The sequence below is a fragment of the Brachypodium distachyon genome, chromosome 1 (assembly GCF_000005505.3).
Source record: "Brachypodium distachyon strain Bd21 chromosome 1, Brachypodium_distachyon_v3.0, whole genome shotgun sequence".
Classification (NCBI taxonomy): Eukaryota; Viridiplantae; Streptophyta; class Magnoliopsida; order Poales; family Poaceae; genus Brachypodium; species Brachypodium distachyon.
Genome location: NC_016131.3, coordinates 19351539 through 19368096, shown reverse-complemented (window position 1 = coordinate 19368096; position 16558 = coordinate 19351539). Strand labels below are relative to the sequence as shown.

At 41.4% G+C, this 16558-nt stretch overlaps 1 long non-coding RNA gene across 1 annotated transcript; it reads right to left on the bottom strand.

Annotated features, from left to right (window-relative positions):
- Positions 1-4901: 4901 nt before the first annotated feature.
- LOC100843745 lies at positions 4902-6059 on the bottom strand. The gene is made up of 2 exons (XR_731978.3): positions 5674-6059; positions 4902-5583 (listed from the first exon to the last, which is right to left on the bottom strand). It is a non-coding gene; the product is annotated as an uncharacterized LOC100843745 (long non-coding RNA).
- Positions 6060-16558: the final 10499 nt, after the last annotated feature.

Sequence of the window (16558 nt, the reverse complement as noted above, 5' to 3'; positions counted from 1 at the left end):
CCTCGCCTCATCCTCTTTTTGTCGCTGCCCACTCCCCGCATCCGACGGCCAGGATCCGCCCGACCGGGGATCCCGCATCCGACGGCCACGCTCTCGCGGCGCCACCGTGGCCGCCCTCTCCCATCCGGGCCCCGCCGCCTGTACCACCCAACCCCGCAATAAAATCCCGTGGACGCTTCCTTACGCAACAAGCATGGCCCGATGACCGACACGTGGCGGTGCCGCTAGGGCACGAGGGACCCCAACCGTCCACCGGCACCAGGAGGTGGGCGCGTCATGGGGGCTCATTTTGATTATTTTCCATTTCCCTTCAAATCTTTTTTAATCAATGCATAAAATAATGGCCTACCCCAAAATAAAATCATTTTTCTAGGGGAATCATTTTTATATGCATGGTTTGTCCGCTTTAGCCCGGGACGGGGACCACATGTGGGTGGGTCCACGTGGATGGGCCATGATCTGGACTGTGACAGAGAGGGGCAAAGAAAGATTTACTGGGATGACGTGGCGCCCGCTCGCACCGGTTGCTACGGGTGGGTTAAAAAGGACGGGAAAGTCTCTCCAGGCAGGCAGTGGGCGTGGGCCCGGGCATCTCCTCTTTCTCTTTTCAACGTTCTGCTCGTGGGCGCTGACGTGGCGAGGGGCGGTGACGTCACCCCCCCCAGAGGCTGGCGCCCCCACTAGCCACCAACCTTCACCGCACGCCTCGCCTACTCTCCTCCGAAAGAAGAATGAGTAAAAAGATCCTGCAGATTTTTTTTATTTATCAATTGTTAATGCCGTTTTCATTACTAAATTGATTGGAGGAAGGCGGATCTGGAAGTTAGCAAATGTTTGATATTTTAGACCGATGACGCGGATCGCTGGATGGCACTGGTACCTATCTGGACCAATTAATACTGGTGAATTTGAATTTTGGCTGTGAGTATTTGGAACCTAGACGGCGCCCGGTTTTATAAGTGACAACTGTTTGCTTTAAATCAAAAATTTATGAGATTATTATACCCGTAGTACAGCTTTCTGGAGCTTCTAGTACGCCTTAGATATGCTTCAAGAGGTCCTTGCGTGCTTACTCTAGTTCTATTGCAGATTTGTTCAACCTTCACCACAAGGTATCTTCCTTCTAAAACACGTTGGTCGTCTGCATCTTGTGACATGGAGATGTTATCTAGAAAAATAATGCTATCGTATAGGTTACTAATTATAAAACCTAAAAAGAGATTATAGTTATATCACCGGAGTGCACGCAGTAGAAGTCATCTATTAGAAGCATCCCTAATGATGAGTTTAAGGCAGTTAAATATGAGCAGAGAAATTACTTCAAATCCATTCAAATACCACATGATGTTTTGCAAACTCGAAACAAAAGTGCAGTTCTTCTATCTATAAGAAGATGGGCGTGTGCAATATAAGGGACCTAGAAGCTTGGTGCCATGGGGGTTTACAAGAGACGAAGTCTCCAGGAGAACGAACTAGCTTTGATACTTGCTGAGCTTTGAGAGGTGAAGTGGATCGAGTCGTAGGAGGGCCAGTCGATCTAGCTAGGCAAAAGTCCATGGTTTATAGTTGAAAGCTTTGAGAGATGAAAATTGTTGAAACTTTTATACGGGTAAAATTCTATGAATTTAGTATATAATTTTTTCCCGAAAAATTGAAGTTCAACGGTATAGCTGCTTTTTTGGTACATACTTACATGAATTTCATGGGAAAACATTTAAAATTAGTTGGGAGCTCCTTTTTATTCCCGCGAGAATTCAAAATTGGAAGATAATAAGTAAACTTTACACAAGAAATCACACGAAAACATTTTGGGGTTGTCGGAATTGACCGCATACTATTGGCACGTGCGAAAAGCTGCCGGAATTGACTGCTACTCCTACAAGGGCGGTCGCGAACTAGTCTTGCATTAATCTTCCGCCAATTTTAATTAAATGCTAATCTTTTGTTTACTTAATATTGCGTGCCCGCCTATTATCTCAAAATCAATTAAATACTTTACAAACCAAGGTGGCAAGATTGTGCGATTTTTTTCTGGTTGGGTGGATATTCAAAACACTCCCGCCTCTGAATAAATTCATAACTTTATTGTGTTGGTTCGTATCGAAATCATGGAATCGTCTTGCAACTGTAATCGGTTGGTTGGAGATGCTAAAGGAAGAATTACTAGTCTAGGAAAAGCTAGAAAGTGTTTAACCCTCTCAACATTGTGATGTTTTTACTCAATATTTGATGTTTTGGTGGTGGTGTTGGTTCAAATGGAATTGTGGAGTGATATCGCAAGTGTTGTTGGTGGAAAAGAGTAAAAGAAAATCCAACGAGAAAGGAAATTGGTGGGAAATGTTAAAAGAAGAATTATAAGTCTTGGAAAAGTCAAAGAGGGTGAACGACAACCCTCTCGAGTATATTATCATGTGTGTTTCTTGGAGCGAAACTTATACTATGTGCTGGGAGGGTAAAACAAAAACATCGGAACTCTTCTATGTCGGCTAGCTATGCATGTGCCACAACCTTATCCTCTCATCTTGCACGATCCTCACTTTATCTTCTCTCACCAATCCTCTCGCCCCTTCTCGCACCAACCCTCTCGCCTCTTAGCGCTCGTGTTTCCTGACGTTTCTCTCTCTTCCAAGTTCTTGACAAACCTCACATACTACCCATCAACAATGACTTGAGCACTGCCCCTTGTGGGCGTTGGTGACATTGGTCCTGCAGCTATGTGGAGCGTGGTGCATGCTTCCCATAATCAGAGGAGGTAGGAAAGTGTTGGGGGGAAGCTTGCTTGGGAAAAAAAGGCTCGTTCAAGGTTCGCGGGTTGTTGTGTTTTTATTGGATTTGATGAAATGCATAGGAACTTGTTGGAAGTCTTTGAAATCTAGCGGATGGTTCATAGTTTATAGTTCAGAGTTGTTCTAATTTTAATCCTAGGGTACCTAAAATCGTTGAAAGGTCCAAGAAACTTGCATGAATTTAGTGGAAAACTGTCTGAAACTAGTTGAAATTGAAAGCTAGGTAATGATCATTGAAAAAGTATGCGAACGTAGAAAAAAAGCGAGGGAAGCAGACGGCGTACCTTACTTTTAGGGGATTGCAAATGAGCGAGTGCAAAGGTGAGTGGGAAGGAGGTAAAATCACCCGAATTTAGCAAATACTATTGCCACGTGAAGAAAGTTGCCGGAATTTATTGGTACTCGCACACGTGCGATCGCTAACTAGTCCCGCCTTAATTTTCAACTAATTCCATTTTAAGTGTCCACATAGATATCAATTTTTTCTAAATATAGGTAAGTTTGCCGAGAGCAGATGTTTGGAGCATGAGCCCTAATGAGCCTAGAGGTTTCAAACTCCTTCGAAGTTATTTTTTAAAAAAAAACATATATCTGTCTGTCTTAGATTCATACACTACAAATTAGACTAGAAATGAAAAAAAAAATCCGTTACTGGAATTTTAGAGGCGCAATAAACATCGAAATATACATATACGGAGCAGAACATTTTTCTGATTTTTTTTTCTAAAACTAAACTTCAGTGTGCGCATTTGAAAAACCATCGCCACAGCCTATCTCATATGCTCGGGTCCGAAATCCAGCCGGTACATTTTCGTGTTTCTGGGGTCAAAACTGCCACCGGCAATCGGCAGGAGATTCGGACCACCAAGGACACACAGCACCAACGGTGGACTTGAGTGGGTTTACAAGGTCAGACGGTACTTAATCCAGTTACACCTAACCTACTTCGGAGTACTACGGCGGCAGGTTACCATCCACTAGTTGGGGGTTAACCGCGGCAGTTAACGCGGGCTAAAGCTAAACCACGCGATTAATCCACGGAAAACGCCTTCGCGCTTCGCGGACGGCCGCGCGACACGCGTGGTCGCGGTCCACCACAGGCTGTCGTGCACCGCATGAAAAGGCAAAAAAAAAAAACAGGGAGAGAAAAGGGGGAAACGGATGTGGTGGGCCCCACGCGGAGGATAAGCCTTTTTTTCCGTGACACAAGCGCGAAGCGGGGGCGAGAAGAAAGAAAAAAGAGAGAGCGCACGGCAGCACGGGGGGCCCCACGGGGCGCGCGCTTTTCAGTGTCCGCTAGCCAGTGACACGCGGGTCCCCCGCCCCGGGCCGCGGTGGCGTGTGGGGTCAGGGCGTCAGTTCCCGTTTCCTGCGGGCCTCGTTTTCCACCGTAGTAGGGGCCACGAAAAGGGGGGGTTTGGGTTCGGTTCGGGAGTGGGAAAAGCGTGTGGGAAGCGGGGACCACACGCCACTCACGTGAGCCCTCCGGATCTTGCCAAGCTGGCACGTGGTCGCGGCCCCCGTCACGCGTCTCTTTCGCGGTGGGCCGGGATTCTCTGCGCCGTCGTGTGCGTGTAGGCCGGGCTGTGGGGTGGGTGGTTCGGTCCGGCCCAGTTTACCACGGTTGGTCAGTGCCGGGCCCGCCTGCTATCTATTCTATATATCCTGCTGGCCCACTCTACTTGCAGAGGCCTGTCGACGTCTGCCCGTCGTGTGAATCACGTACTAGTATAGGAGTACGTACATTTACTCTTGTACGAACATGAGCTGTGCTGTGCTGTGCTGTAATAAGGAATGGAAGTGACTGCTGCTGCAATGCTTTGCTGCTGGAGAGTGGACTGGGGAAGCTATGGAGAAAGAGACGTGTACATGTCTGTGTTGTCCGTGTAAATTAATCCACTTGTATGGAGAATGGTATACGGGTCTGCCTGTTCTTGGGTAAGCATGCCGCGTCTGGCCTGTTTTTCCCGTGGTAGCTAGGCAGGTAGCTTGTCACTTCACTCTTCACAAAGGGGGGGAAATAAAATGAACTTTTGACGTGTTTGTAGGCGTCATGGTCACTGTTTTATCGACAGAAAAAAAGAGATGCCGTCATCACTGTACTTTTCACCATAATAAATGGAGATGGAATCATTCAAACTTCAATTCCAAGTGAACAAACACCTCGCACAAAAATGAAAGAAAAAAGAAGAGGAAATGAGGGTTGGCGGAGAAAATTACTCAAATTATCCCCAACCAGACAAGTCGAAGCCCAAACTGAACAAACAAGATCAAAAACTCGAGCAATGTATGTACAGGGGGCTCCGGCGGAGCCAGGCTGCTTCTGAAGCCTGGGCAAATCCTTCATAAATCAGCATTTGGCTTAAAAAAACATCCATTAAGCCTTCAGATAACTACACTAATTATGTGTAAATTTTTCGTCGAGCCCGGGCAGCCCGGCGTGGCCGGGCGGTAGCTCCGCCAGTGTACCGGGGCGAATCAGCATTGAAGTTTCTTTCCCGTCGGCCGTCCTTGATGGAAATCCACAGGGAGGGAGAGGATTCCGCCGAGCAAAAGCATGACATGGATGGAACCACACACACGATGGGCTCTGTAGAAGCATATATACGATCCGCCGGTCGACCTCGGGCTGTGTGCCTTCTGTTGTTCCGCAGCTCTTCAGCGGGACGAACCAATCCCGTGCCGCCGAACCGACCGGCGCCGATTACACATGCATCTCAATCAAATCAAAGCCATCAATCATGCCTCCCTCATCATCATCAGGGGACAGACTACGGAGATCCACGAAGCAGGAGTACTAGCAGTAACAGCAAGAGAAAATCAGAAGAAGAAGAAAACCCAAGGAGATCACTTGTATACCCGGCGAAACCAGCTCATTGCCACGTACCTTGGCCCACGCCAGCATCAGCCTAGCTCCCAAAATCCAAGCCCGGCCGACGTCCAGAAGCCGGCGATGAACAGAGGAGCTTCTGCTTCTTCGTGGGCGCGCGCCATGGAACGAACAGAGTACTCACCTCTCTTTGGTCGCCAGTCGCTTTTATAACGCCGAGAGGCGAGAGCAGGAGAAGGTTAGGTGGTGGTCACTGGTCACCACTCTCTCACACCACCAGTCAAGGAAGGAAGGGGATTAAAAGAAGCTCGCTCCTTTATTAATTTTCTCAGCGGGATCCATCTATCGGTGTCATGCCGCCGTGGTCTCCCACCACTCCCCATCTCTCTGCTTTTGACAATGCTGTTCGTTGTCCCTGTTGCTATCAGCTTCCCATCGACCGGAGCAGCATTGTTTGTTTAGCCTCTCTGTGTGTGTATTTAAAGGGAATGGATGGATGGATGGATCGTGCAGCTAGGCACACCCTCCTGCTGATGTGGACTTTCTCCAGTGACGATCTTTGAACGCCCCCAAAGGTGCATGGGCATTTGGAATTGATTATTTTTATGAGCAGTTGCATAAGAGCAAGATTAATAATGGTCCGTAAGCTGGTTATAAGAATTTAAATATAACATTTGTGCTTAATTGGAGGAGAGATAAGAGGAAGCAGGCTATAAGATAATAGCCAGCTGCAGCACAAGCTCTTAGGTTGTATGTGAAACTGAAATGTGAGCCAGGTTTTAATAAAACACTACATCTTTATAGATCACTATTGTACATGCTAACTATTACACTGACTATAGAAAGTTTATAGCCAGCTGTTGGCTGCAACTATTATTCTTGCTCTAAGCTGCCCAATGGTATAGTACTACTAGTACGGATCTTTCACATAGCGCATCTTCGGCATTAGTACTCGCTCCTTTTGTAAATTTGAAGTTCTTGCATTTTATACTTCATCTGTTTTATTTTAGTTGGACCTGTATAGCCTTGCAAGTTTCTCAAAAATGCAGGAACTATAAAATTTTAAAGTGTAGCTATCCATTCTAGTGTATTAGTACTACTTTTTTTTTACATAAACACTTTTAATGCTGCCATCCAATTACACGAGGGAGGTGGAGTTTTTTTTGACACAATGAGGGAGGTGGAGTTGAGTAGAGATTGAAGAAAAAATAAATTTAATTTGTTGTTTGCTCTATAACTAGCATGGTGTCCCGTGGGATTGCACAGGAAATATCTTTATACATATTTAATATTTTGATTCACCAAAACATATATATTGTTGTATTATTTCAAAAGCCTAGCAAATAAATGATAGGTGCATGTGCCATTTGTACGTGCTATTTGATCAGTATGAAAATAAAATCTGCATCTCAGATCATGAGCATGATTGTCGATAGAAACAAAAATTAGTAAACCACAATATACATATACACTCAAGTAAAGTTCGGACGACGGTCCCTATATAGTCAGAGCTAAAAAAGCGTACATCAGAGAGTACGGAAGCATATCGTGTTTTGAATATGACACAATATTATTTATGTGGTTTTAGATCGTAGTCAATAATTTAAAGTTCACCACACTCTAATTGATCAATGTTTGCATCGAACTAATTGATCGTTTGAAGTGATATTAGTTGTGTATTTTGAATTAAAGTCCGGATCACGTGCGAGACGATGGTCCTTACTTGACTAATCATGTGTGGTATATAAATCACATATGTTCAAAACAAAAAAGTTTGCAAGCTAAATTGGTCAATCACTTGACTGCGCCGATGGGTTATGTGTATGCCAAACTATATAAGTAGGTGATTTCTTTTTGTTGAAAATCATCATGTGAAATTAAATTTTTACGCAATTATGCTATCGATACTTGTATTTCAGTTTAGATCGTGAGCTAGTCGTTTGGTTTTTTTTGACTTTGTGGTGATATTTGATTAGTAAATGCTTTCTCATTTGCTATCTAGCCAGCCGCCCTGGCCATAGACAAATTTAGATCTTGTGTTGGTATGTAGAACTATAATTCTTTTAATACTACTCGTTAATAAATCTTATTTGCAAAATATATACTTTGGTAAATTGAGTGAGCTTCCTACTTGATATTCTCGTGATTTGTGGATAAAACAATGAAAAAGTTGTCATGATTGTCTAATGCAATATATTGCGTTTAACAATGTACAAATAAATTTTAATATTAGTTAGCATTGGGCCTATGTGGGCCTGAAACCATTTGATGTTTTGTCCCTAACCCATCAAGTATACCCAGTGGCGGATCCAGAACGAGAGATATGCGGGTGCATCCCATTACAAACTCTGATTATTCCACATTCTTTCGCACAAATACTACTATATTTCAATTTATTTTCTGTAATTTATGTGGGACCCACAGTCACCAACGTGGATCCGCCACACATAGTAAATTCAGATGACGTGGATCAGTGTGAAGTTTTCTCTCGGTAACCCTCATATCGCTTTTAATATATAATAGATAATGGATATGAAACATAATAACAAATAGATTTTAGTTCATAGCACTCTCCGATCAGATTCAGTACAACTTCGTACTAAATTAGTAGAAAATTTGAAAAACAATTATGGATCGGAGGAAGTGATAGATTTAACGAATATATGAAACCTTGACCATTTCAAATACGGAGCTTGTTGACGTGTTAGAATTTCTGTCATAGTTGCTGAGGTGAGCCTTACTAATTCACCGTATCTGGGTTTTCCAATTCGCGGGTGCAGTTAGTCAAAACAGATAATTGCTCTCGACACATGCCAGTAGTTTTTTTTTCACATCATAATACATGCCCGTAGTTAATTGCGTATAGGCTGAAAAGTGGAATGATCAATGAAGTATGCATGCACGTACCATGACTGTCCGGGAGATTCTCCTGAGCCCCGACCGATGGATGGGTGGCCCCAGCGCACGAACGTGACCGATCGATGGCTTCACCGCATGAACGTGTATGTATGGATTGAAACGTTACGTGCCGTCTTAGAGTCCGTTGAGATTAAAAGATACACATGACGTTAAATCTGTTTTATGTTTAAAAAAATTATGTGTCATGTAGATCAAACGGTTGTCTTTTTATATGTCTCAGATCCAGCGATCACAACAATTCAGGTGATGTGGATCAACGTGGTAGTTTCCTTCGACACCCTCGTATTGCTTTTAGTATATTATAGATTTACTTCATTAATTTTGAGGTGAACAGTGCAAATTAAGCAATGTTAGACCGTGACATTGTAAGTCAATATTAGGGGATACAAATATATGTATGTTTGTTCTGGACTTTGCATTGGCAAAGTGGTGACCCTGCGAAAATACTTACTAGATTGAACGAACTAAAAAAAAAATACAGTACGTAGACATCGATTCTTAATAATTTATATGAGTAATGCTATTTTCCAGAACATAAAGATCGATCTATGTCTTTCTTTGCAATCCGGAATGACCTAAATCATTTCATTCAACAAAGAAATTTACTCATATAAATTATTAAGAATCTAAGTAGTAACATAATCAAAAGTTATAATCTCTTCATGTGAAAATCACTATCACTTCTGTAGTCAAAGTTGTGTCCATTGGAATCATCTATCACCCCTGCTGTATCGAAGTTACCGTCAACATGTCAAATCCTAGCTTGTAGAGAGAGAGAGTACACGTAAGCTTGGAAAAGTCAATGAATAAAAATATCCACATTTGCATGGTTGTCAAAACCAAAAGGAAAGAGAGGAGGAGAAACAATATGGACACTTGGACTGCTATCTATATTGCCATCCACATGAGTGGATCTGGAGAATTTCCTGGTCCACACTCTTGCTATGTCCATCCACCTCACATGACAAGGATAATTATACTCCATTTCTAAACGAAAAAAGAAATCGTGTAACATATTGCGGTCCATTCACAATCGCCTTCAGCGGTTGGTCCAACGTTCCACCCCTAATAGCATATCATTTGGGTAGGCTGATGACCTTTCCACCCTCTCGCAACAGAAGATTGGCAAGCTAAGCCACACATTAGTCTAATGCACAGTGCCTTAATTATTTGACCACATGGCCTAAGCAATGACCAAAGATGATGATGGTTTGTTTCCGTGCGCCCTGCAGTTTGTCCCTTCTCTAACCAGTCACTGCCTGGTGCCGCGTAGCTTGCTCTTTTTATTGTGACCGTCTTTGGTGGGCCCAACTTTCCTTTTCCTTAATTTCTTCTGCTGTAGAGGCTCGAGCTAGAGTTTAGCATGGCTATTTTTTTTAGTACGCAGGGAGGACTTGTCAGTGGGTAAAATCTGCAACGTTAGTTACAGTTTTGTTATCCGATACATGAAAAAACGTCAAATTGAAAGGTGGATCTAGAGACTCGACAAACACAACTAACAAAGATCCTTGATAAAAACAGGACTAACTTTAGAAAATGTCTGCTCATCACATATTTGTTGTTTTTTTTTGTGGAAAATGAAACTCAAGGGCAAAGTATTGTCTTTTATCTTATTTGAAAAGAGTTGTTCCATTTGTCAACACCTTTTTGAACCGTTTCTCATAGATAGATAGCGCTCATATTTGCCGCTCTTAGGTTTGTTCCCTTTTCACGAATTTCTTAGCTCATGCTTTATTTGTCTCTTTTGTTTCCGCTTTTACTTATTAGTTTTCTCTTTTCAATACCCTAGAAAAAGCAAGAGGACCACGTGTGTTTGTATAACACACCCTTCAATTCATTAACCGTGAGTATTTCCTAGCGTTTTTGGTAACCCATGAAGATACACACTACAGTATAACAAATGCAATTTAAATTGCCACTATAAATAAAAAAATCCACCAACTATTTTCAGTGAAATACACTATTCTCAGTAGTGGCCCGGCCCGGCGTGACATGGGCGGCTGGCCACCATGTGGCAGAATTAATGTCTTTCAAAGGAATTTTTGGCCAAAGTGTATCACCCAAACGAGTGTATGGGTCTAAGTATGTGTTTCTTGAGTTTATGAACTAAAGTGTACATTTTTTCAATTTCATGGACTAATGGTACATTTCACTTTTTTTGTGGGAAAAAAATGGCCAAATTTACGTGTTGTTGTCCGATCCACACATAAGAAGAGGGGCGATCTTTATGAAATCCAGTGAGATGCAATTCCGAACCTTAAATGGATCCAACAACACTCATGCTTTCCGCCTTACTTACCATAAAACAAACCCTACCCACTAACCTCATCTTGTGTGCAGTCATTTTGCCTCGCCGCTACCGACCACCACCATCCACACTTCATCGTTCCTGTCCCTCACCACCACCCGTCTTCTTCATCTCCGACGTCTCATAGATCTCTCACTGCCAAATCCTCCGTCATGAACGCCTCCCTGACACCCCATTAATTTGATCTTGGTTGCATATCCCCAGCTACCATTCTTTCTAGCCTTTGCGGTAGAAGCGAGGTCCGCCCGACCTCCTTCTCCGCAAGCTCAGAGGATCTAGTGAACATCGAATGCTAACCTTAACGTCGGGAGATGGCCGCAACGGAAGGTAGGAGAAGCTACAAGCTTGCTGGAACAAACTATAAGCAAATACATAAGGCTGGTAGAGTGGCGGATCCACATTGAGGGAAGAGGGTTCAGATTAACCAACAAGAATTCTTTTTATTTTGCAGGTAACCCACAAGAATTCTGAAAGCACCCTTATATCTATCAACATATGCAGCATAATTATAGAGTTTGAGATATTTTTAAGGCATTGCACCCACATAATAATGTCTCTGGATCAGCCTGCATGAACCGTGATGGCGATACAAAGATCATAAAATTTTAAAATTATGTACGCGGAACACAATTGATTACTAACGCTAATCAGTAAGACAATAACACCAATAAGAAAACATACACGCTCTGAAATTTGCTTGCATAAGTTCGTACATAATACTTAAATGCTAATTAAGGATTGTTATCCTGTTCACCTTTTTCTGAAAGCGGTTAAATAAAAACAATTACCTCATATGCTCATTGCATAAACTGTAATATCTCTCTCCACGACCACTTCTATGTGTACGTACCTTGAAATCTAGAACCATCTATGTGCGTTTCAAGGACAGCAGTTAGTCAATAAGAAATCATGGTGGTGATTATTTAATAATTACATTGACAGTGATCGATAGTTCATGTCACTCGAGTAGCTAAAGCCTAAAGGTCACGTACGCGCCTGCTTCTCTATCTTAATCATATTCTACTGCTGCCTTCCATGTCTCTAGTTCGTCGTATCTAGCTGATGGTGCAATGATTCCCCCTAAAACACGGTTTACAAATTCCAATAGAACCGCCAATCTTGCTCGTTTTATCTGCACACCCGAGAGAAAAACACCAGTTTTTTATTCGACAGCCGAAAAGCACAGATTCTTACTTACTCGTATACTATTTCGTAACATTTTGAAAGGGAAGGACTATAAGTTTATAACCCCTCATCACCTATTTTATCATTAGAAGCACATCACATACTACTCCATCCGATTCATAAAAAATGTGTCTACTTAGTACAAAATTAGTACAAAATGACTTTTTATGGATCGAAGTGAGTACTATTTTTAAGTGTTAATCGTCGGACCATTTAGAGCATACATAGCCCGTTGGCCAAAAAATGTATGTGGAAGGAATACAAGTTAATTGATAAGTGCAAGTGTATTTTTTTTTGTTAATTTATCTTTCTCCTCGATGATATTGATGAACAGTAAAATAGAAACAAAATGACTTAAAACTGCATTCGAGCGGAATAACAAGTTGGGAAAAGTTGGAGAGACAAAAAGACATATATTGACACGTCACGTAAGACATACTGCTTGTAGAAACATAGTAATGATGACGATGGCGCTCATTTCTCCAAACCTGGGAACCGAGGCTGGATAATTAGTCTTGAACTCTTGATGGTTATCTCACAGGATCTAGGTACTTTAAAAAAAAGTTGCACTAGCCTAACGTCCTGACCTTTTCTACCCCACCTAGCTAGCGCAGTAGCTACTGCTCCCTGTCGTGGATCTATACAAAATGTTATACAAATTCATGACACTTGTTTGGGACGGAATGAGTACTGCCCAATGTTGAATACATGTTCTAGATGCATATTACACTTGTGGTCCTCTGTTTTTAAAATACTCCCACATTCCAAAATATAGGACGTATCTTGTTTTTCTGAGACGAGCATTTGTCCAATATTCATGCCATTAAATGTGAATTATATGGTGCAAATTCATAATCATAAGAATACATTTCAATATAAATCTAGTGATATTTGGTTATGTCACACACAAGGTATATACTAATAGAGTAATTGTTGGTCAAACGCTTGTATTTTGGACGTACATTGGACAGCATTTGGGCACCGCTTGTATTTCAGACCTTATTATCATGTTTTCAGCTTTAAGCTTTTGTTAGTCCCTTCTCCCTTACTTGCCCTATAGGATGCAGTAGTACATTTCAGAATAATATACAACTTCCACCATATTAGGCATATTTTGTTCAATCTTAGAAAGTATCTTGCAATCATGTCAAGTCAATATTGTATTTCTTAATGAAGCATAGCTCAGGTGGTCTGGTTCCTTGTGGTGGAACCAGCCCACCCAAGTTCAAGTCCCAGACTTGACGTGGGTGTCACATTTCTCTAGATTATTCTAGAATTTAACCGCTGCTATTCTTTCAGTGGTAGGTGACGTACCCGTCAACAGCAAGACACCTGCGGTGACTTCGTCAATCTCTCAAGATCTGCCGGCTCAGTCTTTCGGAGGTGCTCATAGAGGTAGGGTGTGCGTTCATAGGGATGAGTGTACGCGCGTGTTGTGACCGTCTGCGTTTGTACCGTGTTTCTAAAAAAATATATTGTATTTCTTAAGTATCTATAATGAAGTTAATCCACGATCTGTTCAAGCCGTGCTATTTATATTTTAAAGAACCATGTGAGATTTCAAATTTACAATAAGAACCATACAAGTGCAAAACATTCCCTGCTAGGATTTCAAACAATGCCAAATTCCAAGTATATATAAGCAAATGTTGTGAAATATTAGTGCTCAGTGGCTAGGCTTGGATTTGCAAAAGGAACTTACTTTGTTGATGTAGTAAAGAAGTATATATAAATAGCAGTATTTAGGCCTGCTGCCTAGTTTGGGCGACACCCAACAATATATATAGACCTAAACTCACTAATTCCGGCCCACATTAGGTACATACTCTGTATATCTATAGTAAATTGCACAAAGACACATCTTCAATAAGTGGAGTAACATAAAACTACGGCTCCAAAGGATTGTTCCATCTCACACACACAACTTTGGCTTCTTCAAAAATTGATGATTCATCCATGAGTGTATGTGTATGACTGCTGGGACTGACAAGATTAATTAAATGGTAAGTTTGTATTACTTATGTTTTTTTTTGTTTACTCCCCTGAAGTTGTGTCTTTTTTTTTTTGCTAAAATCCCTTGGAGTTGATTTTTTTGTTACTCCATCCTTGAAGTTTGTCTTTGTACAGTTTATCATAAGTTATAAAAGTCAGTCATGAGATATTTATTAGCGTATAGATCACCAACACTTTTGGTTACTTTTTTACGGTAGCGTTGCAACTTGTATATTATTTTTTGCAATGTACTACATCATCCTATAGGGAAAATAAGGGAGAAGGGACTATAAAGGCTGAAAGCTAAAAGCATGATAATGAGGTCTAACAAAAGAGATGCCCAGATGTTTGAAAGGCTCTTTGTTGTCCAGTTCTTTATACTACTTGACTAAAGTAATGCCGGGGGAACCAACAATGTAAGCTGGCTCTAATTTTTGCGTGCTCTCTGTGTCTACTTTGTTGGGCCCAGAGATATATTATATAATCTAGGATCATGCTTCTAGGTTGAAATTTCCTAAACCCCAATTTCACATGAGCAAGCAACCCAATGTTGCCATACCTCACTAGAGGTTGATCACACTAGCTTAGCTTGGTGGCACATTAAAAATATCCCCAAATTTTCAATTGCGTGATCGATGCAAGATATTATTATGTTCACCACTAGATACAATATTGGTGGCGGGGATAGTTATTTATTTAGGGCAAGTGCATGGGCAGGGATGCTTTGTTTGACTAGTACAATTATAGCTATCAGCACACATCTGAACCATTGTAGATGGTAATATATAATTGGCTAGTGGCAAGTTCCACATAGAAACATTTTTTAAAGTATAACCTTTCTTTTTTGCATGACAAGATTATCCTCAGCACTAAACAATTGCTCTTGTTGCCAATTTGTTATTATATCGGTATCATGGCGATTACTTTACAAGTAAGTACGTGGTAATGACTATCAATCGATCGGAGACGTATTCTTATGGATATTAAATAATGGATTGAAAGGGACCTGATTGAGAGTATATAAAATTAGCAGGAGTAGCGTGGCAGGAAGGAGGGAAGAAGACTAGAATGGCTTGTCATTAGTGCCTAACTAAGTCAATAAAACTAATAATAGTGTACTTCAAGCTAGAGAGAAGTTGGTGCATATGCAGCAAATATTATATACACACACTACTAAATGTGCTTGGCATGTTACCCCCTGAATACCAACAATTTAAAGACATGAGGTATCACACAAGAATTTCAATTCCAAATGAACTCATTTTTATTTAAAAAAATATGGATTTTGTACACGCCTATGGAGGGCATCAATGGATAATAAGCGAGACGAAGAATTCCAAGATTGGGTTCCGGAAAAGTCAAAATGAGCATCCATGGTTCACAACATTATGCTAACAAGTATATTGACAACATCTTTTCTCTAACATCACCCCAAAATTGACTCAAGTGTACAAGATTTTATCAATGTAGTACATGTACTATTTTACCTCCTGGAATTCTTGAAGTATGTAACATTTTTTTACCTGCTGGGCGCCCCCGAGATCAACTTTACAATTTTCTTGTTTTCCTTGAGAACGGGAACGTATATAATAAACGGATGAAATACTACTATTTTTTGGGCTCAAATCCCTATAAACGTACCAAAAAAATATCTCCTTCATCTACTATTTTACAGACATGATGCCTGACCAGTCTGCAGTAGAGTCTGGTAGCTGTACTATCATATTCCGTTGGCCTTGCAGATCGTAGCCTTCGTGCCCATCATAAGAGATCATACTGATTTACATTGCTGTAGCAGGCACCTAGGCCAGTCAGTAGCAGGCCAGTATAGGAAAAATAGCAAGATCGTAGGATAGCTAGCTATAGGTTCGGCCAGTGCATGTGCATTCATCAGTTTGCTGCATGCTAGCAGTAGTACCTTATTTTACCTTTCCAGATCTCTTGCTCAGGTGATGCGATCTCCTACTTGTACTAGCAACAGTATATCCTAGAGTAATATAGTTGCAAATGTATTTTATATTGCAAAATTTTGTGCATATATTATTATTATGCGGTAACTGAGAAATGCATATGCCATATCCTGCTTCACGATAGGATTATGATTTACTGAAGATGAACTGACTGTCTGTCGTCCGTTTGGAGATTTCCTGTTCCGGCGAGAATTGAAATAAGTGGAGTGAGACATTTTTCTATGAATTGATTCAGAGCATTTATTATTGAAAAGGATTGGGCCTCATCCGGTTGATGAACCAAGTCTGTAATCACTGTGGATAGCCACGAAAATTATGAAATTTTGGTCAACCAAATGATAACTTGATTAGGCAAGTCCACCCTGATAACCTGATTCCCTGAACAATGCAAATCAGAGTGCAATTAACCTGTCAGGATCAGACTACACCTCTAATTAACAATTTATAGGTGTTTCACCACTAGTTGCCTACCTCAACACCATAAGCAACACAAAGATTTTCAGACAAGTAAAGAACTCACACGCTGCAAAACCATGTGCCTTGACTTGTGAATGCACAGCTCAATCTG